At 34.5% G+C, this 25,438-nt stretch overlaps 1 protein-coding gene and 1 non-coding gene across 6 annotated transcripts in view; one reads left to right on the top strand and one right to left on the bottom strand.

Annotated features, from left to right (window-relative positions):
* CRPPA (CDP-L-ribitol pyrophosphorylase A) overlaps positions 1–25,438 on the bottom strand; it is a 305,622-nt gene that overhangs the window by 26,902 nt on the left and 253,282 nt on the right. The gene's annotated exons all lie outside the window — the stretch shown is intronic.
* On the top strand, positions 16,829–16,934 carry LOC113267274 (small nucleolar RNA U13). The gene has a single exon (XR_003320684.1). It is a non-coding gene; the product is annotated as a small nucleolar RNA U13 (small nucleolar RNA).

The raw sequence follows: 25,438 nt of genomic DNA on the forward strand, positions 1-25,438 counted from the left end.
TCAAATATGTAGATTTGAAATATAAGAAACAAATTTTACAAATGAAAAATATTACTGAATTTAAGCAAACAAAAAATCTCAAACATCTGTCAGAAAACAGATTAGACATAACTGAAAAGACTATTACTGAAACTGAAGGCAGAGTTGAAGAAATGACTCAGAATTCATATCAGAGATAACAAAAAATAGGAAATGTAAAAGGAGGTTATGGAATTTGGCAGATATGGATAAGAATGCCCAACATATATTTAATCAGAACTCCTAAAAGGGAGAATAGAGACAATGGGGGAAAATAAAAATCAGAATTATTGCTAAAAAAAAAATTTCCACAAGTTATGGAATACATAAACTCATTCATAAAGGAAACCCAGTAAATTCCGAGGTTGATAAAAAAGGAAATTCAACAAGTAGACAAATAAGTGAACTGTGAAACCTAAATATAAAGAGGCAATCTTAAAACAGCTAGACAGAACAGACCAATAGAGGACTAACAATTAGACTTACCACAGTCTTCCTCACAGAAACAGTGGAAGCAAGAACACAATGAAGTATCTGCAAAGTGCTAAAGACTAAAAGCAAACATTGACTCCCTCCAACAAACAAACAGTGTTTACTTAGAATACTTTCTACTTCCCACCACAAACACTATGTATCAAGAATGAAGATAAAATATGCATGCACTCCCTCAGTTAAACAAAATGTAAATTTATTCCTAAAAATACTCTGACACTAAAGGATGTACTTCAAGTGGAAGAAAAATAATTTCAAAAGGAAGGTCTAATAGGGCAGGTAGCTTTGGAAAATGAAAGAACTTTAAAATAAATAAATCTGAAAGCAGTGTCTCCAGAAAAATCAATAAAAGTAACATTTAAATAGACAGTATAAATAAAAATACTGGCTAAGAACAGTAGCATCAAAAGTGGAAGGTGAGTGTTCAAAATGTTCTAAGATCGATGAAGTTGTTGGGAGAGTGATTAAAATACTAACTTTAGATCTTTACTTACATATGCAAAGTAAATTTCAGAAGGCCTACAAATATCTAACAATAGAATGTGAAGCTTATTTATCAGTTGAGAGAAAATAGAGTAAGAAACAGTTGGGGCTTCCAGGCAGCTAAAACCAAAGGCAGCTCTCACAATATTTTCTAAAAAAATTAAAAATAAAAAAGAGAGAGACTGAAAAGAAAAACAAAACAGTGAGATCAAATAAAACTACACTTGCACAGAAACACACGCGTACACATACACAAGGGCCACCACCTCAGTGTAATTTGAAGACAGAACTTTCAAACTTCAAAATAACTTTAAGTTAAAAGATAAATAGAAAAAAAATCACCAAATTTAAATGAGCAATTTCTCATATCTTGTGCCTTGTCGCAAGCCTTACGGTGATGAAAGGCAGTCTGGAAATACTTAGAAAGTAGGAAGAGGGGAGCTACTGATGAGTGTAAAGCTGATCTAAAACTATCACTAAAAATAGCAAGCCTGCCTGAAGTTGTGAAAATAGCAAGAAAGAGTGCACATCTGACCAGCATGACCAATTTTAAGGGACTTAAAATTATGCTTGATTTCAAATGGCAGTCTTCTCCTAGTGGTGAAAAACACATAAAGGAAGAGAGAAGCCATCTATCTCAACTGAGTGATGAAGGGGAAAGAAGCAACAGGGCTCTGAAATACCAAAGAGAATGAAAAAGGACAGAAAATTCCTCCTTCCACCATTAAATAACAGAAATTAACGAAAAGAAAGTGGGTTTTGCTATATTGACAGGCGAGGGGGCATGGAATTAGGTCTCCTATAACCTAGCTGAATCCACAACAGACAAACAGGAGAGGACCTACTACATCTATACAGAATTATTACACAAAAGAAGAACTTAACCACCTCAATTAATGACCCACCTTGCAACCAAGAAATTTTAAGACTGTAACACTCCAAATTGAATACAATTTTTGCACAGTTGTGACATTCAGAACCATACTAACTTCACATACTCAAAAAAATAAGTGGACTCAACCAAGTCAGAGGGGAGATGTCCAAAGTGGATTATGAACCAGTTCAAATGAACTCCAACATGTTATAATAACCAACCTGAAGAGGATGGTCAATAAAATAATTAGCCTAAGTAATTTTGGAAAATAGTATTTTGTTCCATACTTTAAGACAAAGAACTGTCTAGGACTACTGTACTCTAATTAGTAAATTTGTATTCCCAGAGGTATGGGTTAGCATTTCTGCAATTACAATTATGTGTATTCCAGGTATGAACAAAGAAGGAAACATACTGCTGAGAGTGAAAGGTTCTTCACTGGTAGAAAAAAGGATCACATATAAGAAAAGGAAGAGGCTGGAAAGATCCATAGTGTTGGGTTGAAAACAGAGATCTCAGTATGAACTCAGTTGATTTGAGATAAATTACATAATATACACAAACACCCACATATATAGATCTAGAAATAGGTGTATGAAAACATGTATATTTCCCAGCAATGTCCACTGAGAGGGATTGCAAATAATGACATATCAGGTGCAATGAACACCCACGGTGCCCAGATCTTGGTTTCTAAATACCATTATGTGACCCTCCCCCCTCCCCCCGATATGATGCACTGAGAAGAATAAATTACTTCCATGGTATCCTTGCCAAAAATCCATAGCTTGAACTTAATCATGAGAGGGAATCAGACAAACTTAAAGTGAGAGACATTGTATAACACAACAGGCCAGTATTCATCAAAAAGGAAAGATCATGAAAGACAAAGACTGATGATGTATCCCAGATTAAATGAGACCAGTAAGAGATGACAACAATATGCAACATGTGTTCCAAGAATGGATCCTGGACCAGAAAAAAAGTTAATAGTGGAAAAATTTAGTAAGATTTGTAGGTTATAGTGTTATATCAAATCAATCCTTGATTTTGATACTACAGTGATATAAAATGATAATATTGGGGATTCTGGGTCAATGGTGTACAGGAATGCTTTGTACTCTTTTTGAAATTTTTTCTATGTCTGAAATTATTTCAGGATGAAAGTTAAAGTAAATAATTGAGAGAAAAATGAAAAGCAACCAAACAAAAATCTCAGTAAGAAAAAACAGGAGAAAAGCAGAACACAGAAGAGTCAAAAAATAAGGTGGGAGAAACTGTTCCAAATGTTTTTCTAATTTCAACAAATGTAAATGACTAAACTCATGGATGGAAACACAGAGATTCTCAGGTTGGATTACAAATTAAACACAGCTAGATAGTCACATCTAAAACATAAGGACATAAAAAGCTAAAAATCAAGTGACTGAAAAAGGTGTACCAGATAGGCACTAACCAAAAGTAAGTTTTGTTCACTATGTTCAGTAATATTCACTAGAAAAATATAGACTTTAAGATAAAAAGCAATTATTATAGATAGTCACTATAAAAGTTGTAAAAAGTTTAATTCACCAGAGGCAGGTTTTGGATACTGGGAGTTAGGAAGTCCATTTTGGATAAATCTGAGATGCTAGGGAGACATCTAAGAGAAAATATCAAATAGGCAGTTGTATATGTGTTTGGGGCATGGAAATGAGTCATCTGCACATGAAGGGTATTTAAAACCACAGAGTAAATGAGAATTCTTATGAATCACACAGGACAGTGTCCTAGGAATCTTCAGCAGTTAGGGATATAACAGAAGTAAAGAGGCAGGCCAGGAGTCTGAGAAGGAGCAGAAACACTTTATAGAAAGAAATCAGAGGAGTGTAATATTATGGAACCTGACATAAAAAGGCCATGAAGAAGAAAAGGTACCTAGTTATCCATTAGTATTTACAGATTGTTACCGGAAAAAATGAATCAGTTATACAGAAATAAGGATAATTGCTTTTAATTGGTTATGAAGCAAAGCAATGCTTCAATAATAATAATTATTCTGCAAAGATAAGGTTTAAAAAATAGTTAACGTGAATCGTAAAACACTGGAATGTGAAAAAATAAACAGGGTTGAAAATCATACTGAATTTTTCATTTTACACAAGGTCAAGGCAATATATATTAAATTACAATTGATTTTAAGTTAATAAAAAGGTAAATATGAATATAAAAGTCAAAAACCATCAGCAGGGGCGCCTGGGTGGTTTAGTCAGTTAGACGTCGGCCTTCGGCTCAGGTCACCATCTCAAGGTCCTGGGATCAAGCCCCTCATCTGGCTCCCTGCTTAGCGGGGGGTCTGCTTCTCCCTCTCCCTCTGCCCCTCCCCACTTGTGTTCGCTCTCTCTCTCTCTCTCTCTCTCTCGCATGCTCACTCTCTTTCTCTGTGAAATAAATAAAAACCTTAAAACAAAACAAAACATCAGCAGTAGTATGAAACAGGATATTTTCAGAATCACTAGGGAAAAATAAAGAAAATAGAAAAACCCTGTGAAGTAAATTCCATTATTTAGAAAACTGACACCAACAAAGGCTGAATAACATGTCTACCATCACACAGATGATAACTGAGAAACCCAGACTTGAAACCAAAATCAGAATCTATAGAGTCTAAGCATTTAACGTTAGGGACATTATTATCCAAGAAAACTTGCTTCTAAACGACTATTTCAAGTTCACATCCATTATTTTTAGAGGGTCTAATTTAATAACAAATTAAAAAATATAATCCCTCTTGAGATTTTTAAATGACTCAACAGCAATAAGTTGGGTGTGTGGGCTAACACACATTCACACCTCCATGGTATGCGTATCCTGCTTCCACAACTGCAAAAAAGAAAAAAAAATCATTAGGGTAATTCATGTTTTATGATGTGACTACAAACTGATGAGAGAATCACATCTCTTTGCTTAATAATAATAAAAATCCTAACTTGCAAATTGGAACAATGACTTTGGAATTTGTAACATCCAGACAAAAGGTAGAAGCAAGCACTTTTCAATGAGTATTGATGGAGGAATAAAAAAGGAGTTCTGTAAAACAGATGTAGGGGACATAAAGCAAATATTTACTGAGTCAAAATGTTATTTTCTCTTATAGTTTATAGCATCACACATATATATTGCAAAGATAGGCAGGAAGCCTTGTCAATTTCAGGAACTGTCATACCATAAAATGATAAGACATAGGGAACAGCAAATACCGAGTCAAGTTGCTAAAGCAAAGGCAAAAATAAAAAATTAAAACAAAACATACATTGATTTGACTGTCATGGTTGGTTGGGTTTGGCATGATCCCTGGCAGGATCTGTTTTATATTGAGCCATAATGAATGTTTGCTTTCTCTGCCGACATGTTTTCAGTGAGGTGTAGAACATAGGAAAGGCTAAACAACACTTTAATTATTGTTCCAGCATTTTAATAAACTGAAAAAGATCTAGGGAGAACACAAATAAGCAGCACATTAGAAATCTCCTGTGACACCCTGGAAACCTTACAAAGGAAACACTAACATGTTTTCCATTCACTCAGCCTAAAGCATAATTCTCCAGTTTCCTGGATATACTAATTTCATAAAGAATAATTTAAGTGTTGTATAGAACACACACAATCAAAAGGAAAAGAAGAGCTACAAAACCTTTCTTCCTTTTAATTGTTTATTCATTCTGATTGGGATTGGAAGGCTTTTAAAAGACAAATAAATGCTTGTGGCTATAAATAATTAAAATACCAGCAAAGAGGAGTAATAATTACAAGAAAGAAAATGTCTGTCTGGATTACACACACGTCCAGTGAAAGGGGTGAGAGACACAACTGAATAGTGAGCACTAAATCATGAAAGCAAAAATGATTGATAATCTTTATAGGAATATACTGAAAGGCATTTAAAAGTAAATGTCAAATTCGATGATAGGAAGTTATTATGTACGTTATTCTTATAAAAATATAATCTTCTCATAGACTGAAATATTTTGACTTAAAAAATGAAAGAAAAACTTGCCTGTTCAGATTTGTTTTGTTTTAGATTTGAGCACTTTACTTGGAAGTCAGCTCTCAGCATCACGGGACAAAAACAAAAACATATATTCACACAGCTTCCTTATGAGAATTGTCACTTACAATGACGCTCTTCTACACATTCTAGCACTCATTTTTTAAAATAAGTCTTGTGAAGTTTAGGAAGAAAAGGGTAGGGGAAGTTTGTCTAATTATTAGAGAAGAAGCCTTTGGGTTTATTTTTCATATTCTTGATGATAAATACTTCTATAACAGCCCAATTTATAATCATCATTTTCATTCTGAGGTAACAATTTCTTGTACATCTCTTTAGAGCATGTTAACTTTCTGCCTTCAACTATGTGGTGAATTGAAGGAAAAAAGTAAATGTTTTAAGATGGAAACAAAATAGATTTAATTGAACACTAAAACATTCCTTGTTTTCAACCAGGAATATTTTAGCCGTAAGATTTTAAGAGAACACAACAGAGTGCAAAGAGTTTTTACTAACTCATAACATTAGTTCAGTTACTTACAATAATAGGCTTATGAATCTAAAACAAAGTTGTAAGAAGTATGTAAATATAACTGATATATGCTATATTTTAATATGCTTGACATTTAAACACCCCAAGAAATGACAGTAGGGTTCTAAATACTTATTCTCCCCTTCAAGACGAAAGAAATAATTGTCATGTCCTGCAGTCTGATACACTAATCCCCAGAGAGTATAAAACAGCACAAGATCAAATTAAGTTACAGAAGAAGGATTGCAAATATAGATAAGCCACAAGAGACTCAAATTTTAGGTAAGTCCAAAGGCAAACTATGTTAAATTCATGAAGACCTATCTTGTTTGTCAAGAAACATGATTCATGGGGCGCCTGGGTGGCACAGCGGTTAAGCGTTTGCCTTCGGCTCAGGAGTGATCCCGGCGTTATGGGATCGAGCCCCACATCAGGCTCCTCTGCTATGAGCCTGCTTCTTCCTCTCCCACTCCCCCTGCTTGTGTTCCCTCTCTCGCTAGCTGTCTCTCTGTCAAATAAATAAATAAAATCTTAAAAAATATATATTAAAAAAAAAAAAAGAAACATGATTCAAAAGCCCCAGTAACTCTGAGCTCTGTCCAACAATATCCACTTGCCTATCAAACACAAGAAGCCAAAGATATTTTTCAATAATAATATTTTTATAGCTCACAGAAGAAGCCACCCAGCTCACCAGGCCACCCAATAAATATCATGCGATGGTGATAATGAACTCTAAAATATGTACTGTATGCCAAGATGTATGGGGCTTGAGAGGTATGGGAAGAAGTCACTACGCCATATTAAACTATACAGAAAACCATGGATTCGAGATTTAAAAGGGATACTGAATTTGTGGGGTTTTAACTGCTTTACGTGTAACTCTCATCATTTTATAAAATAGCTTGACAAATGAGGAACAAATATGTAAAGGTTTTTTCTAGCACCCAAAAATTGACAAAATATATTAATATAAGCAAAATAAAAAATTTAAATTGAATTTGACTTAACATTCATCTTGATGTTAAACTGTTCATTACCTCTTCTCAAGTGCTACTCAAAAACTGAGTACATCATATGGCAAAAAAAAATATCATCTCTTATTTCACTGAGGGGTAGGCAGAGAAAGCAACAAAAGAGTGGTTCCTTTTTTTGAAACCATAACTAAAACCTGATCTTTTAAAACTCTGAATAAACACAAAACAGTTTTTGTTACATTAAATATAGTAACTATTCAATTTCTTGCTTCCAGTTGTAAAACAGACAAGCATATCTTCCTCTATTTACTCTGGAGTCATCTATATAATATATAATTCATCTAAAAATAGCTCATTTCTTTCATGCAACCCAATAGAATCATTTCTAAGTTCATTAAGAATAAACTAAATGAATCAACTAGAGAGTAATCACCACAAATTTGAAGATAATATGAGAAAGATAACAGCCAAGACAGGATGACCTTTCAATGATGGGATTACAAGTAATGAGAGTCATTTATTATTCATTACAAGTAATTACTTATAATTACACTTACTCATTATAAGTAATAAGAATTATAATGGTGGACCCTTTGGGGACCCTCCCCCAAAGAAAGTGTTATAAATTCTAAGTGTACCTTTAAGGAAGAAATCAATAACTTTTTAATTTTATGAAGGAGGCTGTCTAAATGGATTATAATTTAAGAATATATCAAAAGAACAAAACGATTTTTGTAAGGGTTTCTTATTATAATAAATCATTGAGAAGCGTGATCACGGTGGTAGCCTGAGGACAAGTCTTCCTCATTTTAAATCCCTACACAATGTGTGCTGGTGGTGATGGCGGTAGTAAATGCACTTGGAAGCTCACACATGCGCACACAAATGTACATATGGAACCCTGGGAGGTAATGGGTAATGCTATGATGTGACTAGAAATGTTGGAGAATTTCTGAAAAAGAAAAAGAGATAGGATTAGACTGGAAACAAAAACCACAGACCAAAACATGTACAAGGTAGGGCTCTGCAGAAGACAATTCTGGGTTGATTCCAAGTGAGAGTGAACAAATTCAAGGAGCAGAAAAAGATCCTGGCCCAATGTTAAAGGTAAGTACTCACGCACTATATTCTAAGGAGTTAGCGGGGTGGCAGATTCTTCACTCCCCATCTGCATTAAAGAACTGGCAATAAAGATGTTTACCCACAGCCTAAAGAAGATCATGTGAACACTTAATCTAGCAAAATGACAATGTCTTAAATTGTCAGAGAATTTCAGAAGGAAAAAGGTTCCTCTACAAGGGAAACAAGCTATTAGAAATAATTGACATTTATACAGTAATAATAATGTGAACACACTGTGTTAACTCAAAGTTATGATAATATGCATACAATTCTCTCACTACAACACATTATGAAAAAGAAGAGCTTATACTAAGATTTCTAGTTTACTTTCAACATATAAAAATCTGTGATTTAACACACTATGAAATTAAGGGAAAACACAATAGGAACTTTTTTTAAGATTTATTTATTTATTTTAGAGAGTGTGTGCACATGTGTGTGAACGAGCAGGGAGAGGGGCAGAGAGAGAAGGAGAGGGAAAAGGAGAGAATCTCAAGATTCCCACCAAGCTTGGAGCCTTATTGGGGCTCGATCCCATGACCCTGAGATCACGACCTGAGCCAAAATCAAGAGTTGGACGCTCAACGGACTGAGCCACCCAGGTACCCCTACGATGTGAATTTCTAATTACATTTAGTATTTGTACTATTCAACATCAATCCCTAACAAAAAGAAGTAAAGAAAAAGTGGGGAGAAGAATCTCTTTCATTATTTTAAGAATTACCTTTAAGAAAGCACAAGGATAACTGACATCACTCCTAACATATCTCAGTGTACTGGATTTCTTAATGTAACAATAACAATAAATATAAAGGTTAAATATTGGAAAATAAGATATAATGTATCCTCCTTTTTAAACATAAAAAGTAATCATTTGAAAATATAAAAGAACGGAACTGTGAACAGAGATCAGTAATTGCTTAGGTATAAAATCCACACAATGATGTGCACTTTCCTATATAACAATAACCAATTATAAAATCTAATATTTTCAAGGACCCCATTCACAAAACTTGGTAGCTCTCAAAACAGTGGCAATAACCAATTACAAAATATAATAAAAAAGATAATTTTCACATTAGCAAAAACAAAGCAAAACAAATAAAAACTCATAAAATAGTTATAATTAAGTATTGAAAAGTGTCAGGTAAAGCACTGACGTCTCCAAATTAAAACAGAATTTTCAATAGTAAATATTAGTAACTGCAACTCAGAACAAATAATTTGACTCTACATTCGTAGGATGTTCCAAAAGAGTAAATCTCTCTCTCTCTCTCTCTCTCTCTCTCTCTCACACACACACACACACACACGAAACTAATGTTAAATTTTACTCATGCAGTTTTATAGTTACTGGATTCATTTTTTAGACTGAAAAAATACGTTAATTTTTGTCAAGATTTCAGTTACAGGAGTAATAAATTTATGCAATTTTTGATGTTGCCATAACCCATGACAACAGCTTCAAAGGAAATCATTTTTTCTGCTCTCAGGTGTTACATGGAAAAAGAACAGAGACATATCCTTACAAGTTTGCTAAAATTCATCTCAACCTCCCCCAAACAATACTAGTGGCCAAGAAAGCCATTTTCTCTTTTCCCAAAGTGACAGAGAGAACTTTAAGAAATCTAACCCAGGGTTAGGGGAATCAAAATTGTGTTTAAACGAGAAGTTCACTAATCTGGGTTAGAGCTAATCTGTGACTTTCAGGTAAGTGGTAAATCAGGGAAAGGGGGCTTCTAATATAAAGAAGAGAAACCAGATGACAAAAAGCAAAGCCAAAGGAATAAGTTGGCAAGAAAGCTAGATTCTAACTAGAACATAAGACATGGCAGTGAAGAAAAAGAAGAATCTTCACCATTTCCAAGTCATACGGCAGGACAAATTAGACCCATATAACATATCACCTTAGTAGGATTCTCTAATGGATAGAATTAAGAACATGCCAAATATGTTGCATTTATAAAACACTATGATAGTCAAAAAAATAAAGTTATTAAGATTAGGGATAAGTAGAAGAGAAGAAAGGAGAAGAGTAATGAGCAACCCAAGACATCAGAAAATAATTAGTTTTACCTCATGACTAAATGCATAATACATATTTTCAGTCTTATAGTATAGTTATAATAAATAAGAAACACTGGTATATATTGCTTTAATTATTGTAGCTAACCCATGAGACTAAAAGCATAAAACAGAAAAATTCAAAGTTTAAGCAATCCATCCAATTTTAATCAGTATTACCAAATCCATTATTTTTTAGGAAAAAAAAAGACTTGACTCATCTTGCCAATCAAACCTTGTGCTTCTCTACAACTATGTTTCTCCTTTATCTCTCCACTCTAACCTCATTAACCTATTTTTAAGCCTTTTAAGTTCTCTTCAGTCATAGGCATTCTTATCCTTTCTCTAGAATGCTCTCTTCCACCATTACCTTCCTTCAGATCTCAGCTTGGGTGACAAAGTTGCTTTTTATTTTCATTCCTCTTGCTCAAGAAAGTCTTTCTTGACATGCCTGCTTAGGTCAAATCCATCCATCGTGGCTCTCATGGTACCTCTCCTTTTTAGCTCTTGCCTCTGTTCCAATTTTGTATTTGTTAATGCAATTCTCTCCTGGCCTGAAGCTCTCGGCTGACACCAGATACCATGTTATCTTGTCTGCTCTGGCTCACCATTGCATCACGTTTCTCTCATGACGCCTACACCAGAGTAGGGGCCAGTACATATTTGTGCAGGGAAGCACATATTTTTGAATGAAAAAAACAAAATGTGTAAGGAATGAAATTTAGGTTTCTGGCACTGTTTGTTGATAGATTTCTGCAGTCCTTTCAGGATGTCACTTTGTCTCTTTTCCTATTCTACCTTTACATTTCATCTCCCTCCTCTTCTCTCCCATTCCTCCTCAATATGTAGTAACCCCAGGGACCAGAAAGGACATTTCTCTTTCAGCATTCCACCATTTCTGATAGATTGCCATTCTAAGTCACAGGACCCATTCTTTCTGGAGTAATGACCTAGCTTCACATAAGACCTGAGACAAGAATGGGAATGCACACAATCAAATAAATCACTATGAACTTAATTTTTTCCCCCTGCATTCTACCTAAAGTCATCTAGGACTGTACCTATTGCCTGCCTATCATATCCTCCAGAAAATCACTTGTCCTGATCCAACTCTTGATAGGAGTTGTGTTCAAGAAAAAACTTGTAAATAGTGAGGTCACTATAATGTTAAAACTAATAGATATGCTATGATATTTTGGTTACTGGTAAGAGATGATATTCTTTTTTGAAATCAGAGTTATTTATGTTCCTTTAATGGTACATAGTGGATATTTTCCAGATGGGAAGAAGAGATAAAAGGGTTTAACCAAAGACTCTAGAAAATCTTCAGTTATATCACAGAGACCATCCCAAGCTGCATGGCTACAAAATGATGCTGCTCTGTCAAATAAAATTGGGATTCTGAAGTAAGGAGATGGGCACTTAGCAGAATCTGTCTTGCCTGTTTTATTTAATCCTTATAACAAAATTAAACAATAAAAAAAACACCAAAAAACTAAAAAAAAAACCTCCATGACTGCAAATCCATCCTTCTGTCTTACATTGCCCATTCCCAAATTGGAGAGTGGATTTCAAAAGGGCAAGTATGAACTTCCTAACACTGACCCAGCCTCATTTTGCCGAAGTGCAATAATTGGGAAACTCCCTTGAACTAACTTTCTTCCTTTGTATACTGCCAAGGAACTCTTTTATTTATGGGACATAAGTAATGAATCTCTGTATCCTATTTTAAAAATTAGGTCCAAACTGAATAACATCTGGAAGATATGCCTAGAAGTTTGGGATTTAAGGATGAGTAGGTTCCCTATTCTCAGAATGGAAATACTGTTTTTAATTTGTTTATTTTTAGTAAATTTACAGCAAAAAAAGATGAATATATTTATCTATCCATCCCTTATAATCTACAAATCTTCCCTGGCTAAGATTCTGCTTTCTGTTTTCTTTGTTTCTGGTACTACTTTTGATGACTTGGCCATTTCACTCTGTTCACACAGTGACTATCTATTGTGTATATATACAGGGCTATATAGGGAAGCATGAGATACACAGTGATGTATTAACAGGTAGGTCCTGTCATAAAAAGATTTATAGTCTCTAAAGATTTTTATGGTGAAACATATACCAAAAAGTAAAAAATAATACAAGGGTGAACATCTTCATAGTCCCTGATAATGCCTCAAAGGCTGCTCAGGAATCTAGCAGGAGGGCAAGGAGGCTGAAGTTTTCATTCTGCTCTTCGAGTATGTAAGACTTCTGGTTTCAAAAGGGAATCCACTCCATATTATTATTGCAAAATGGATTTCATTGATAGGATTTTTTAAAACAAAGATGATCACAGAAATGAAAAAATAAATTGTTAATAAGTAGTATACAGATAATGGCATAAATTCATTGGAACGATTTCTTACAATGGTCAACTCTATCTTCCAGGACTCAGCTGGAAGTTCAGAAATACAGGGCAAATTCTCTGGCACCACTGAATAGGAGTGGGGTGGGGGAGATGCTGTGAAGATATGGGGGCCCAAAATACATGCCAGAGCATGGCGACTGTGAAGACGACAGCCTGACTTATAAAGGCCACAGAAGACCCCACAGCAGCAGGGTGGGAATGTATGACTTGACCAAGTTTGAAACCACGGTACAGAAGTTAGATCATATACTCAAGATCATATCCCTAAAGATGCCTCATCAGGTGATTTATGCAGCAAAAGCAGTATTTTGAAAAGAATCATCTGGAGGAGAAATGATTAAAAAGAAATGAGAGCAGGGGTTTTCAAGCTTAGCATGGTTTTCACTGCGGGCTGAGGAAGGCTCACTGGAGGCCGTCCTGAGCTTCCTGCAACTTTTTCATCGTCCATAACCTCTACTCATATGCCCATATCACCTCACCCTCAGTCATGACAACTCAAAATATCTCCAGATATTGTTGCTACATGTCTCCTGGAGGCAAATTTGCCTCTGGTTGAGAATCATTGTATTAAAGGTGGGGAGAGTACTTATTTGTAGATATAAGGTATTTGTAGATGGAAAGATAAAGGGAGACCCTGCCTAAAATGATGAGCACACGATGTATACAGGTCTTACATACATGGCAAGGAAAGCATATTCAGAATTAATCAATGATTCCAGTTTCCAATCTACAAATGGGAAAATACTACTCACAAAAGGGAAAGCAGACAAGAAAGCACATGTTTTAATGAGGTGAGGGAGGTGTGGAAAAACACCATGAGTGGATTTCTTCATATGAAACCTGTCTGTGCATAATAATATCTTCCAGAACACTTTCTCAAGTTTTAACAGATATGCAAAAATGAACATAGGATTAAATGATACAGAAATGTATATGGGAAGAATATGGGCAATCCTGACATTTTGAAACATGCTTTTGTAAATTATGATTGAATTTTAGCCACAACACAAATTTACCCTTTGTCAAAATATTAGAAATGGTCCGTAAAAGTTCCACAAAGTTAAATCTAACCACAAAACAAAGGTATCATAAGAAGTTCCACATTTAAGTGAATACTATATTCAACTTTTCTGAAAAGTAACAATTTTGTAGGATGATTACTTACTAATACATCCGTCCTGGACTGTGAATTTTTTAAATTTTATTTCCCTAAAAGTTGAACACACTCTTTGGAAAGTAAAGAAATAACACTAAGTGTCCTTGGCCAAGATCTCAAAACCACTTTATTCCAATGTACTTAAGCAAAGGTGAGGATTTTCTGCCTTTTGATGATCACCTTTTTATCATTATTGTTAGATGCTCCTGGAAATGCTCACAGCAAAATAGAAAATTCATACATGGATGTTTTAAACAGGCATGATTTCAAGTGCACAGCCAGAAGGTTTTAATAAATTTAAGAAACACAGTGTCACACAAAAGGTTAATATATAGCTCTGTGAAGACCTCTGTTTGACTGTTCTTTGACTAGTATGTGGTTAGGTAAGACTCTATTATATAAACTATATATTGAGCTTTATGCCTTTTAATTATGTTAAGTGTTATTTGTGAAAGTTCCTTAAACTGATTTGGAACTTTGCTTCCTCAGCTGGTAGCAATTACACATTCAAAGACCACCAGAAATAATTCTTCAGCTCCTTCTGGTATCTACAAGCTTGTTATGAACACTTAAGCAAGCACACATGAACATTACACTCTGATAATAAACAAGGCTAGAGGGAAGGTTATTCTTTTCTACTAAAGAAAAAAAAAATCCTGTTCATAAATGATTCAAAAGGCAAAAGAGAAATGATAATTCTACCAACATATTCAACTTTATCTGAAATCAGAGCCACTCTGTACAGGATTTTGAACTTGGAGGGTAACAGCTCACACAAATTACTGACTACTTCTTGCCCAGTCAGTACATTCATCTAACAAAGCAATTTCCATATGAGCAACCACAAACATTTCTGGCTTCAGTTGTTAATCTTCCATGAAAAACTATTTCCATACTATTTTTAACTTGTATATGGTAATGATTATCTGTTTATCTCTGAGGCATGCAAACTCTTACAGTGCCCTTTATAATGTATTTATGTACCGTTTTCCCTTCCATGTCCTTGGCAGATGTAAGTATCCCTATCTTCCTTCCAGAACAAAAGTTGAGAGGCACACTGCTTTCTTTTCTGTTGGCTCCTTTTTTGTGTCCCAAATTCTCACAGTTTTGGGCCTACTTCTCAATGGCTTTTCAATTTTACCTTCTTAGATAAAAAATGCAACTGTGTAATACTTGAGGTCAATTACTATGGAAGAGTAGATTAAACGGCAAATGAAATTCTTACTTCACCTTGACCACATGTGTATAAAATTTAAGTATTAAATATTTTACTATAAATTGGTAATTGATATTAAAGCACAGGAATCATTTCAAGATATTTAAATATAGATCTGAACCAAGGTTTCTTACATGTCTTTTACCAAATGTTTTAAATTAACTCATTAAATACACTTAATAACCATATGATATGAATTTTCTTTTATCTCTACAGATGAGGAAAATAAAAAAATTAAGTATCTCATCCAAGTTTACAGAATAACCGAGTGTCCTGTGTATTAAATCCAGTTCCATCTGCGTTTCAAAAATATTTTTCTATGATTTTAAGCTCCACCCTTTCTGAAGTTCAAGAAGTTCCCAATTACCAACTAGACTGACTTCAAATATGTAGAACTTGAAGCAGTTACAAATTAATGCTAACAATTACTAAGCAACAAATGGTCTTTATTCTTAAGGGACTCATAGTGTTGGAGACAATTTTTTTTTTTTCCCATGGTGTCTCTACTGCATCAAATGCATGAAACATCAGCACTACATGGAGAAGATTTCATGAAACAAAGTAGGTATCCATTGTTTATTGGAGTAGAATGAGAGGAGGGTAATGTGAAGATTTTATACATATAATAACATATATATAATATATTTATATATTATAAATAACATATAGTATAAATAACATATTCTAAATAACATATATATTTAATACATTATAAATAACATTTTATTAACATTGCATATAATATAAAGTTTTATGATTAATGTATAGAGTCAAAAATATATAGTATTATACATGTTTATATTATACATATATACACATATATACATACACACACACGTATCAGATTTATCTTTCCACTACCCTCCTCTCATTCTATCCCAGTAAACAATGGATACCTACTTTCTTCCATGAAATCTCTGTGAAGTGATTTTCCGTGTATCTGCTACACAAACACACACACACACACCCCATATATATCTACACATTACCTATATCTTCATATATGTATGTACATATCTTATTTTAAGATTATGTCTACATTAAGATCTTTAAAAGTATTCCCTCTATCTGAGAGCTCTGAGATCTATAATTTGTACCATTTGAAATCTGTAAGATAATTTCTTGAAGCACTGTATTATGGAAAACAAGATTACAAAAGCATTATATTATAGAAAACAAGATTAAGATACTACTTCAGAAAGGAGAACAGAGATATTCAACTCTAGTGATCTATACTTTAACTTTTTGATGTGATTAAGCATGGGAAGGGAGGGGAATAGGTGCACAAAAAGGGACTTTTGCTCTTTATTATACTTCTGTATCTTAAAAATTGTTTTATGAAATGTATGGGTTCCTGTATTAACTTTTTATTTTTTAATGATAACAATACTGAAGACATATGGTATTCAAAATTAAATTCCCAAAGGACGATTGAAGTTTAGAGACAGCTACCCAAAATCTCCCTTTATTAGCATAAAGCGTGATGATTTGGGTTTCACACCACTGTGTGATATGTGCCTCCCTCAAACCTTGTTATGAACGTGGCACATTACCTGTCTGATGCGGGGGGAAAAAACCAAACACTACATATTATTTAAATTTAATTTTCAATCATTTTATTCCAAAGAGAATTTGAATTTTCCCTTCAACTTTCACTGACACTATACTCAGTTTTTCATTAGAATACCCACTGCTTAGGTGTTTTTTTTTTTTAAATAAGCATTTTGTACACAAAAATAATGAGAATAAACTTAATGAATAATTCTGAGCCAGACTTAGAGATAGCTATTATGACCTTTGCTTTTTCATTACAATACTGTTTGCAATATACAAACAACCCATGATGAATCGTACAGTGCATGCTTGCAATTATAATTCTGCACAAAATATGAGCACTGAGTGTTGATTAAACTAGTAATGTTTTATTAAAACTTCAGGAAAATACCATGTAGGAAAAGTATTTTACGGCATAAGCTTTAGTCATTTTTGAAGTGACCAAAAATAGATAATGTAAATATTAAGACAATAAAACCAACACGCTGTGAAAATAAGCAAGGTTAATAGAACATAAACTATGTCAACTATTCATATATCTCTGGTATATTTCTCTAACTGAACATATTTATGTGAAAACAAGATCATCATTTCTAGAGAATGTCTGCTGTTTACTTACTACCTACAATAATCTTTCAGATAAAAAAATCATTTACAGCTTAACTATAATTTATCAAGAAAAGGATTTGCTATGCAAGGGTAGAACTGACAAAGATACTGTATGTATCTTGGGGTGAGGGGAAAATGTTAAACTGCAGAGCCTGAGAAACAGAAAAATAAATTTGAACTACCTGTAAAAACTATTAACCAAGTATGTTTTAGAATCTTTCGAATCTTTCAAGAGCTTTTAAGAGATCATCACAGGGTATCCAAATTACACCATAAGTCTGCATTTACCTGTATTAACCTGTGTTTCATGTTTTATCTTACATCAACGAGGTGTGTGAGCTTATTATAACTAATCCTACAGGAGCATCAAAACATAAACACAAGGAATAAAGGAACTTGATGAGCCTAATGTACTTTCTAGTTCTAAAATTGTCTCCATATTATGAAAACATTTAAAAATACATATTCTTCTTTAAAATTATGTTGTAGTTTGATGAATGGTAGAAAGAATCATTAGTTAAAATATTTACTGAACATTTTAAAGGATCTATTCTAGCCTTATCAGTAGCTCACTTTATATGAGAAAGCCACAAGGCTAGGAATTGAAGAAGGTAAGAGTGGAATGTAGTCAAGAATAGGAGGAGGAGGAAATGGGCAGTCTAGTAGATCTGTGATGTAAGAACAGTGTGCCCTTGGGTATCTCATTAAGGTTTTCCAGTCTCATTTTCTTTTTCATCTGCAAAAAAGAAACAACAAAACCTGACATGTCCACCCCTAAGCCTAACCTATCCGCGCTAGAATTTTTTAAGGTTTAAATAGGAGATCCAGGGGCGCCTGGGTGGCACAGCGGTTAAGCGTCTGCCTTCGGCTCAGGGCGTGATCCCAGCGTTATGGGATCGAGCCCCACATCAGGCTCCTCTGCTGTGAGCCTGCTTCTTCCTCTCCCACTCCCCCTGCTTGTGTTCCCTCTCTCGCTGGCTGTCTCTATCTCTGTCAAATAAATAAATAAAATCTTAAAAAAAAAAAAAAGGTTTAAATAGGAGATCCAAAAAAGTCCTGATCAAATATAACATTTTAAGAAGTTAACACTTATAAATTACTCTATATCATGAGTTTTTTCCAAATGAATAGTATTAATACTAAAATAATTCAAAATAGATATGTGATACAGCAATCAAATGCTTTTTTTTCTCTTGCAATGAAACTATACTTGCCTTCAGACCCCTGGTGCTTAGCGTATACTAGGCACTTAAGAAAAATTCACCAATAAAGGAAGGAAGGAATGTAAAATGCATCTCTTGTGTTACCCAGACTGAAATCTGCTATACGGCTTAAGAGTTTATAACATTACTTAAATAATCCCAACTTAGACACTTGGCAGAACTTTCCACATTGGAATTCCAAGACTAACCATCAATAGTTGCATTGTTTTTCCAGAGCAAAAAACCTGCAACAAAACACGAAGAGGTGCCATGGTTCAGACTCATAGTCTGGTCAGCCATATTTCCCACAGACCTAATTAAATTTAAGATTAATATTATTTTGACATTATTAAATACCTTGTTTTTAAAAGGTCAAGCAGAATTATTGCCCATAATAAAGTGTACCCAAGGAAATACTGTACAGGCTAGGACAAAAAAAAAAAAAAGAAAATATATGTACTGTATTTATATTATTTATTTACTATTTTACAGTAGTTTTTAAGAAGTATTATCTTATTTCTTTTATTATTATATAATATGATATATTATATAATATAATTATATAAATTAATAGGCAGAGACTTGAAATGAACTCTAAAGTTGAATTGCCTCAGTTGAAGAATCAGGAGCAGCAGTGACACTTTCTTTTCTGATTCCCTCATCATCCACAGAAGCCCCTGACCAACCTGTCAGATTTTTCTCTAGAGCACAGTTTCAAAACCATGATCTTTTATAATCCTTTTTATCTCAATCTTGTAGGAACAGCCTTTCTAATTCATGGAAAACTTTGATGAGGTTTGAACATTTCTCAGTATCTCCTATATATCTGTTTCAATAATCCAGGACACAATTATTTAAAATGTCTGCCATTTTTAACAAACAGAATGGTTTTTAACATTTGGGGAGCAAAATCCTCAAGCAGTGTATGCCTCAGGCAGTGAAAACAGACATGACATATTTCACAAGAAAAAGAAACCAGTGGAATATAAGCAACAGTGCAGTGGACCATAGGGGAAGGGAGGGAAAACTGAATGGGAAGTCATCAGAGAGGGAGACAAACATGAGAGACTCTCAACTCTAGGAAAACAAACTGAAGGTTGTTGGAGGGGAGGTGGGGGGGGGATGGGGTAACTGGGTGATGGGCATTAAGGCGGGAATGTGATATGATGAGCACTGAGTGTTATAAGCAACTGATTAATTATTGAACTCTACATTTGAAATGGGGGGCGGGGGGGGGGGAAGATGTTAGTTGAAAAGAAAAAGAAAAAAAAAAAAAACCCAGGTACAACATGCTGCATGTTAATGCCTAAAACTGGTCAGTGGACCTGAGATTAAGAACCTTGTTTGGTTGATCCTTCCTAAGTGTCCAATTAGCATTCTATTTCCTGCACCTTCCTCCTTCCGTGTCAGTTGTGATCTTATACCGGGGTCAGCAAACTATGGCCCTCAGAACAAATCAACGTTACTTCTTGTCTTTGAAATGTGACATGGAATATGGCTAACCGTTCATTTACAGTTTGTCTGTAGCTACAATAGTAGAGATCAGCACCCACCCACAAAGCCCCTGTATCGTCTTTCACCTTTTATAAGAAAAATTTTGTAATAATTTATAAAAATTATTTTGACACATATGCTTTAATACAATTTAAATATTTTATCAACACTTGATGTCTGAATTCATGCAAAATACCAAGAACCCACTTTTCTGTATTTTTCTTTTCTATGTAAATTAGTTAAGAAAAAAGACCCTAAATGAGCTAAAAGCTGTACAGAACTTTTGATTTACTTTCTTACAAAGACTAACAAATCTAAAATATTAATCGTGAGAGATTTAAATAAGCTATGTGAATATGAATATTAAAATATTTCATTTTAAAGGGCATACCAAGCTCAATACACGAGAAACAAATAAACAAATCAAAAAATGGGCAGAAGATATGAACAGACACTTTTCCAATGAAGACATACAAATGGCTAACAGACACATGAAAAAATGTTCAAAATCATTAGCCATCAGGAAAATTCAAATCAAAACCACACTGAGATACCACCTTACGCCAGTTAGAATGGCAAAAATAGACAAGGCAAGAAACAACAATTGTTGGAGAGGATGTGGAGAAAGGGGATCCCTCCTACATTGTTGGTGGGAATGCAAGTTGGTACAGCCACTCTGGAAAACAGTGTGGAGGTCCCTTAAAAAGTTAAAAATTGAGCTACCCTATGATCCGGCCATTGCACTACTGGGTGTTTACCCCAAAGATACAGACGTAGTAAAGAGAAGGGCCATATGCACCCCAATGTTCATAGCAGCAATGTCCACAATAGCTAAATCATGGAAGGAGCCGAGATGCCCTTCAACAGATGACTGGATTAAGAAGTTGTGGTCCATATATACAATGGAATATTACTCAGCTATCAGAAAGAACGAATTCTCAACATTTGCTGCAACATGGACGGCACTGGAGGAGATAATGCTAAGTGAAATAAGTCAAGCAGAGAAAGACAACTATCATATGATTTCTCTCATCTATGGAACATAAGAACTAGGAAGATCGGTAGGGGAAGAAAGGGATAAAGAAAGGGGGGGTAATCAGAAGGGGGAATGAAACATGAGAGACTATGGACTATGAGAAACAAACTGAGGGCCTCAGAGGGGAGGGGGGTGGGGGAATGGGATAGACCGGTGATGGGTAGTAAGGAGGGCACGTATTGCATGGTGCACTGGGTGTTATACGCAACTAATGAATCATCGAGCTTTACATCGGAAACCGGGGATATACTGTATGGTGACCAACATAATATAATAAAAGATCATTAATTAAAAAAATAAATAAATAAATAAAGGGCATACCAAAAAGGCACCATATATTCTACCATTCACTATAATTCTTGTCTTTTCAAGGCTAATAATTACCAGAGTGCTAGAAAGACTATTTAACTACATTTCAAATTGCTTCATAAGAAAATACCAGCAAAGTGTTTGAATGAATAATTTTAGACAAGCTTGTATCTTTCACTGAGTACAATATATTCACGTACTTATCTTAATTTAAATACAGGACCACACTCAATGTGAAAAGGTTTCTAATTTCAAGAATTAAGTTCTATATTGTATAAAAGAGATTATGTAGAGTACGAGAAAGACTACACACTGAGATTCTGGTAATTCAAATATAAATGCTAATAAAACTATTGATTTTGAGCTAGTCATGGAAAAACAATTGTTTCAAAATAGTACCCATTTCCTAAAAAACAAAAACAAAAAACTAGTTTGTATTAAGAGTTTTCCACATTTACATTCATATGCCAATATTTTAAATTTCTTTGGCTACATTCCTAGTCTACTCAAAACGCACCATCTACATTACAAGTATAGGTCTGTAATAAATCTCTTCTTGAGAATAATGTATAATTCAAAATTCTAATGAGGTTTTAAGTACTTCTAGATTTTAGCACATTAATGTATTATAAAATCACCAGAGCAAGGAGTAATCAATCTCAACCCTAGTTCACCTATAACTTAGTTTCTTCTTCCTCTAATAAAAATTATAAGATTTCACCCAGATGATTTAAAAATGAATAACAAGTGCTTGAAACAGATCAAGAAAAAAAATTATAGTAAATATTTGTAACCAGGCAGGCTTGTCAGTTTTATACTCTATTTACGGTTCATGGTTAAAAAGTGAGGTTGGGAAAAATATAAGATATTCTTTATCTTGTAATTGGCCAAGTTGTTGAATACAAAGCACTGAGAACAGCACTGCCATATGGCAAGGAGTATACAAAGTCCACATCATGACAGTCAGAACCATAACCATCATCCCCATCTTAGAAATAAAGCCACAGGAGCAAAAAAAAAAAAAAAACAACAACAACTCATATGTATATGTTTCCTCTCTGGGAGTAAAGTATTTGAAGGTGAAAGTGATTTGAAATACATGCTTCTGGGTATTTAGAGGGTAAAACTTTCCATTATTCAGGAAAGATTTTATTGTAAGACACCCAAAGAATTAAAAACTTCATTGCATGGAGCACTGGGTGTTATACGCAAGTAATGAATCATGGAACTTTACATCAAAAACTAGGGATGTACTGTATGGTGACTAACATAATAAATATTATTTTAAAAAAATAACTTCTCTATGCAACAATTTTGAGACGCAAGTCAGTAAAAATCCAAGGTCCAAAGCCAGAAAAGTGTAGCACAGAAACCTATGGATATGCATGAGATCCATTTAAGCCAGAGGTTAAGTAGGATGTTAAATATCTAATAAGTTCCTAACTGGAGAGAGAAAAGTACAAATAAGGTCACTAGATGTGCAACTGCCACTTACCTCCAAAAGAAATTGTTGAATGATGAACATCTAATTCTGGTTGAAGTAATATTAATAAAGTCTATTTCTCTCTGATAGGGGAATGACGGACTAGCTCTGGTTTCCACAGTCATGTGCAAAGCACTAATGTATCTACCATCATTGTCTCTTAATAGCAGCACAACACAGTAACAAGGGTATGAGCAATGGAATCTAGAGATGTGGTCAGACACTGTAGCTATGGGATGTAGGACAGTTTTCGGAAAAGACATTACTGGAGGGACCACCTATAAAACCATCCCAGCAGCTCTCCAGAAGTCAGCAACACCTGAATTACAGTGGTCACAGTAGAATAAAAAAAAAAAGAAGTGGGAAATGCCAGAAAGAGAATTCAGAGCACTTAGTTATTGACTGTAGGGCATAGAGGAATAATTAGAAGTGATTCCTAGAGGCATTCAGGTAACTAGAAGAACAATGACTCTCTTAAGGAACAGAGGAGACAGGAGAATATACAGTCATTCAGATTCCTTACCTATGAAGCTAGAATAAATACTACCTCAGGGACAGGCCATGGCAATTAAAGAGATAAAGCATGAAGGCTAAGCACTGTAATCACATAAAATCAGGCCTTCAACTTGCAGCCATCTATTGTTTAAATAGAACTGATGGTCCTCGGGAAACATAATTACGGTAATGTTTGTAATCAAGGGGAAGCTGATTCATGTGGCTGATTTATAGTCGCATATACTAAACTTTACATACAATTTATTCAATAGGTGTCACAGAATTAAATTAACACACAATATATATAATTGTGTGAAATGAGTAGAGCTTTTGAACCTTATCTAAGTTTTCCACAAAACTATCACATTACGCTTTTAGACGCAGACATGGTTCTGTAAAATTATTAGTATGCAGTCATAAACCAAATAGCACACACAATTTCTACTAGAGTCATCACAAACAGTTTGAAAACAGGTAAGTTAGGATCAAATGGGATATAATGATGATGATACTAATAGTAACAACAATAAATTTTAAACAGATGCAATGAGGGGCGCCTGGGTGGTTCAGTCAGTTAAGTGCCCGACTCTCGATTTCAGCTCAGGTAGGTCATCATCTCAGGGTTGTGAGATCACTGTGTTGGGCTCCACGCTCAGTGGAGAGTCTACTTAAAAGATTCTCTCCCTCTGCCCCTCCCCACCCTTCTCTCTCCCTTTCTTGAAAAAAATAATAATAAAGTTATACAATTAAAGATACTAGGAATTATTTCTAAAATCCCTAATCTCATAAAAAACTTACTAAACCTCTATAGTTTTCCACCTGCGAAATGTAAAGAAGAAAATAAAGGAAATTTGACTGAGTGTAAAGGTGAGGTACCTTCCTCCCTATGTCCAAGCCATAAGCCTGAGGCCTCAGTCTCCTCATGTATAAATTTCTTTGTGCAGGCATTCTCCAAACAATGTTAGTGACATGTATTCAATGTTCTGTGACAAAAGGGCATCACAGTCTACTAAGCGTAGGAAATGCTGAGTTAAATTGGCTTCTTTGTTGCCTGACTACTCAGAATGTGAATCTCCATCAGTGTAATACAGTAACATAATTTTGAAAATAAATTTCACCCTCATGTAGTCATTGACTCTTTTTGAGGAGGGGGGGGGAATACTGGGCATCCACACCTTAGATTATTTCACATGTGTTTCTAATATATTATGTCATTTGAGCCACACAACCGCAAAGAAGGAAGAACAATGAAGGGTCCAATTAGAGATAAGGAAATTAAAATTAAAAGAGATAATGCAAATAGCATGTAGTGTGATTTACCTTTAGATGTACTGAATCTCAATCTAGAAATATTATGAACTGAGCCAAGATTTCTGATCTTAAGGAGAGTATCAACCTGGAAGTGGGAGAAATTAATGTCTCTTCCAAATATGACAGTCTATTGTACTGTATACAATAGCCACAGCGCAGCTTACCAGCTAACTTTGAAAAATTTAAGCTTTGGGAAACACACTTCGTAAGTTAAGCCAAAATGTGGAGGCACTCCATGTTATTAAAGTACCAAGTATTTGGTATTTGATATTCCTGGAACTTTCTGTAATATCTAGATTCAAAGTTCTCTTGGGAGAGACTGGTGGCTGGAAGACAAAGGTAAAATAAAGCTTTTCAAACGTAAGTAACATTTCAGAAAGGATAATCAGCTGCTAGCTCTTCACTGACAATCTTCATGAGAAGCTCTTTAAAATTCTTAAGAAATTAATAACTGCACATTTAAGAGTCAAAATACATTTTGCACATGGTTCATTCTAAATTGCAGAAACATATAGTCATGTATTCAATCCCTTATGTGAGAAACCTGGCCTCAACACCAAAACCTTTCCTGGGA

Source organism: Ursus arctos, unplaced genomic scaffold (genome assembly GCF_023065955.2).
Source record: "Ursus arctos isolate Adak ecotype North America unplaced genomic scaffold, UrsArc2.0 scaffold_3, whole genome shotgun sequence".
In the NCBI taxonomy this organism is placed as follows: domain Eukaryota; kingdom Metazoa; phylum Chordata; class Mammalia; order Carnivora; family Ursidae; genus Ursus; species Ursus arctos.